Here is a 5302-nt window from a genome sequence, read left to right on the forward strand (position 1 = left end):
TATATATATATTTTGTATTTATATGGTATCGTGTTTTTTTTAAACTTATTTTATTTTATTTTTTAATTGTTTTATATTTTCTGTTTCATTCACTTTTAAAAAAAAGTTTATTGAATATTAAATTCAGTAATATCTTTTAAAACAATAATTTAATTATTTTTTTAAACAATAAAGTTAATTATTATTTTATTTTGTTTTAGTTTTCACCTAGAATATTTAAAAAAAATATTTTTTTTGTTTAACAATAATAATATAATACTAGCATTTAGCCCGTGCATTTGCACGAGTAATAATATAAAAAACCGTGAAAAAAATTACGGATAACATTTTTAATTTTATTTTTAACCGTTTTAAATTTATGGGTGGGTCAACACATAATCCGACTCAAATATCCATTTACTCAACATTATTATATATTAGTTAGTTAAAAAGTTGAACTTATATTAATATTAAAACGTCCCGCATTTATCAAATTTGGTGTTTGAATTTAATATATAAAGTCTTTGTACCCTAGTTGGTTAAAGAGTTGTACTTGTTTTGTTAGGTTGCAAGTTCGAAACATACCTCTAGCATTTTTAATTTTATTTTTAACCGTTTTAAATTTAAAAACGGGTAAACCCACAATCCGACCCAAGTATCCAAATTAACCACAGCTCTCGACCCGGCAATCCGGACACTTTAAAAATTAAGCATCATTATATATATATATAGATTAGTTAGTTAAAAAGTTGAACTTATATTAATGTTAAAACGTCCCGCGTTTATCAAATTTGGTGTTGAATTTAAAATATAAAGTCTTTGTAGCCTAGTTGGTTAAAGAGTTGTACTTGTTTTGTTAGGTTGCAAGTTCGAAACATACCTCTAGCATTTTTAATTTTATTTTTAACCGTTTTAAATTTAAAAACGGGTAAACCCACAATCCGACCCAAGTATCCAAATTAACCACAGCTCTCGACCCGGCAATCCGGACACTTTAAAAATTAAGCATCATTATATATATAGATTTTATAAAAAAATATTATAATAACATATGATAATAAATATTTAATAATTAATTTTTTTATTTGTATTTTAATGTTTAACTATTTATATATATATATATATATATATATATATATATATATAATTAGCTTGTTAATTAATTAATATATTACTTTTGATGTTTTGAATATTTAACACTAAAAAAACAATAATTTATATTTTAATTTAAAAATAGATAAAGAAATAAAAAAGATCACGTATATTAGAGAGCATATTGATACGGTGAAGCGTAGAGAAATTGCCATGTAACGGCAAGTTTACGAAAATCAATGTTATACGTGTCATCTCCTCGCTTCCGATGACTGAAGCAAAATGTTTACAACGTGACCACAAGAGTGGAGCCCACTTATGACGTCGTATGAACGCGGGAAATCCTCCTCTAACCGTCTCCCTTAAAACCAGTGAGCGGTTTCGTTTTCTTCTTCAAATTCAAAAAAACAGAGGATTCATAACGTAAACCCTTTCTTCTTTCTTCTTCGTTCTTGGTTCATTCATCATCATCAGATAAAGAGACAAAAAGAAAGAAAGTGGGTGTGAGATTGTGTGAATCTGTCTTATTTGCAGAAAAAACGGAGAAACCAATGAACCCATATATGAAGCTTCATTGATTTCAGTTCTAAAGAAAGTCAGATCTTTTTCAACACCTGGACCTCCTCCTTTATCCCACTCAACTTTCTCACTCCTTCCATTCGTCCTCCCCTCCTTGGTTTCTCATTTCCTTCCACATGTTCTTCACACGGATTCCAATTTTCTTAACCCACCAACCTAATTCAGTAACCCTAGTTTGCAACTTAACTCCTCCATTCGAACCCAACCATGAATCACCATTGTACAAATGTCATACACATCGGATTTCTCCATTGCCGATCGTTAACCATGGTTATCATCATCATCATCATGTCCTATCATACAACAATAAAGAGCGCTCAGACCTCTCCTTTTGGCGATTGCCGAACGTCTGTTAGAGAAAAGAGAGAGAGAGAGAAAGCTAAAAGGATAAGTTTTTGTTCGGCCAGAACAGAAACCCTAGCCCTAGGAGAATGGAGAATACCGAGGCGTATGGCGTGGTGGCAAGTGGTGGTGGTGGTGTTATCATCGGACCGAGGGCTAGTAACATTACTTTTGCTCAAATTCACAACACTACTACTGTCACAATGAATGGTGACAGCAGTAGTGAGACAGACAGAGAGAGAGTTCGCAAAACTCGTGATCAGGAGGATGATGGTGAGTCGGATCGCTCCGAGTTGACCACTCCGAGTGACCACCTCCTCCTCGCCGCACCTGTGCAGAGGAAAAGGAGGATGATTCGCCAGAAGCGGTCTGCTGCTGTCAACTTCCGCCCTTTCGCACCCCTTACCTCGCACTTGCCTCCCCCTGTCTCAACCATACCCACACGTGTAAGCAAGCCTCTTCAACCTTGATATATATATATATATAATTCTCTGTTCAAGTTTCTTGTTAATTATACAGTATATCATTCTCAAGCTTTTGATTGGAGTGTTTAATAATATTATAATATTTCTGACATTTCTTCATGAGTTGATCAGTAATTTGAGAAGCTGTTAAGAACAGAGTTGTTCTGTTCCTTTGTTGCTAAATTTGTTTGACAATGGTTTACAGCTGAAACAGAGATATGCTCTTTTCTCCTTTGTTCTATATCTTTTACCCATTTACAAATATATTTTCTTTAGAATGAGATTATTGGTGTGGATAATTCCATTTAATTGATGAAAGCACTATAAAACAGAGTGGTTAAAAGTAAGTGTGCCTGGCCCTTGAGTATGTAATGCTAAGTTAGAAACATTTCATACTTTAATTGTGTTCTTGTAAACAAAGTGTTAAGGTTAGTTAGGTATAGTAGAGGGAAGGGGATCTAATGCTAAAGCTTGGAGTAGTTCTTGAAGACAAATATGTAAAGTATTCATTGAAGTATTAAATAGGCTATAAATAGAGTACACAAGTTATATGTCTATAAATGGATATGAAAGAAGAGATCAACCTATCAAGATGTCAATTTTTTAAGCCATAAATGAAAAATGGGGGAAACATATTTGGTAGATTATCTTGCTCTCATACTTGATGCAATTCTACTAAATAGAAGAGGATTCTAAAGAAAGAAAAAATATACCTTATGAGCCATTGCAAAATTGATTGACCCGATCAAGGAGCAATAAAGGAAGAAAATTGAACCACTCAAGGAAGGCAAGAAGAAGTGGAAAGAAGTACCATCAATGGAGGTTGATCACTCGATACAGGGAAATCCAAGTAGAATCCACAATTTCGGAAGATCAAACCTTTTTAGAGGAGTATTCTATGGGGGGTTAGGGTGTGATTTAATTATGAACAAGATTATTTTTTCTTGTTTGCAAAATGACATGTACTCGAAAAAGGTAAACAAAACCAAGAATTGAAAAATGGGAGGATGAGGAGCATGTTATGTTACATAGCACGATGTGCTACACCCTACGGTCAGCAGTCCGACTTGTGTGTGCTTTAATTATGAACATGGTTATCTTTTCTTGTGTACAAAAAAGACCCCTATTGAAACAATGTATAAATGGAAGAAACTGATTTGTGACAGTTAGTCAATAGAACCATTAATTTTGTAGCTTTTGTCCAATTTTTTCATTAGTGTATAATTTTATCACAACCACTGTTGTCTATATAATGTTGCCTTGATGAAATATTGTCCATACAATTAGTATTTCTTAACGCTTTTGTAACTTTCTACATGACTTAATGGTGGTTTAGGTAATTGATCTGTCCAAGCTGAAGTTTCTTTTCCAGAAGGAGTTACAGATGAGTGATGTAAGTGGACTGAGGAGAATGGTTATTCCAAAGGTGTGCAATCTTCTTGAAAATTGAACTTTATATTGTCTATGCATGAAATTTGTACTATTGGCTAAATTCTAGTGATTATATATGGAAATTTTGATTACAGAAAGCAGCTGAGTCGTATCTCCCCACTCTTACTGAAAGGGATGGAGTTTTCATTGCAATGGATGATATGGATGGTCTTAATGTCTGGAGCTTTAAGTTCAGGTTTGATGACCAACATTTAGAACAAACAGTTATCATTTTTTTTTCTCTGATTATAATACCCTCTCACATTCTGCACAGATATTGGCCAAACAATACAAGTCGAATGTATGTGCTGGAGAATACTGGTGAGATCCTCATCATCAACGACTTCACCATTCAAAACATTTTAAATATTAAATATGAATAATTAGTTTTTTCATCATTCAAGCTCTCAATTTCCTTTTCATGCCTAGTTTGTTAGTTATTCCTTATCTTGCTAGCATTTAAGTTTACCAAATGAACAGGGGAGTTTGTGAATGCTCATGGCTTAAGACAGGGGGACTTTATCATGCTGTACCAAGAAGACCATACCAAGAAATATGTAAAAATCTAATTATTCTTCATAGTTATTTTTTAAAAAGTAAATTTTGTTGAAATCATAATCATGTTATGAATTTACTTTGATCAGGTTATCAGGGGTAGGAAAGGAGGTGCGCGTGAGAATGATATCCACCATGCTGGTGATTCAGCAATGTACTGTGTGAGTGAGGATATTCTGGATGAATCTGAAGTAAATAACTTTTGTTTTATGACTGTGGATTCCACACCCTCATTCCTAGGGTTGGATTATAATTATGATGATGAGATGCGATTTGCCTTTGAGACTCCTTTCTCATGTGAGCCGGAAACCTCTTATATTTACGACACAACCATCTCCAATGAGTCGGTTTTTGACTTTTGGAGTGGGCCGAAGATCCATAGCTCTAGGACAACTGAACCTTTTGGAAGCTTTGGATCCATTGACAACTCTACCCTTGAGGAGATTCTCACGGGTTTCTAAAAGCAGCAGCAAGCTAATAAATAAATGTCATCAGGTTGCTGCTGTTGTGTAATATTATATATACATATATACAGTATTATGGGGAGGAGACTTGTTATATGTTAAATTGCAATCAACCAAAATGGTACTTACTAAAGTGTTTGTTATTAAGGATGATGATATTATATATACATACAATAAATTATATATCAAGTTCTGTTTTTCTTTTATAGTCTTATATGTAAATTGTTAGCCATTGCAACCCGAAAGGGCTTCTTAACTTAGGAGTTTCTTCCTTGGTTTCTAAGGAGACATGAATCCTCTATCTGGTTAACATTGGTGTAGATGATTGTGATTTTCCCCTGGTTGGGTGGTTGAGAGCCTTCTTTTTTAACAAAAACAATTATAGCTGTGTAGTGC

General features: G+C 33.6%; 1 pseudogene; it reads left to right on the plus strand.

The window, feature by feature from the left end:
• The first annotated feature begins 2081 nt into the window (after window positions 1-2081).
• On the plus strand, window positions 2082-4499 carry LOC124929861 (annotated as a pseudogene).
• Window positions 4500-5302: the final 803 nt, after the last annotated feature.

This window comes from Impatiens glandulifera, chromosome 1 (assembly GCF_907164915.1).
Source record: "Impatiens glandulifera chromosome 1, dImpGla2.1, whole genome shotgun sequence".
Classification (NCBI taxonomy): domain Eukaryota; kingdom Viridiplantae; phylum Streptophyta; class Magnoliopsida; order Ericales; family Balsaminaceae; genus Impatiens; species Impatiens glandulifera.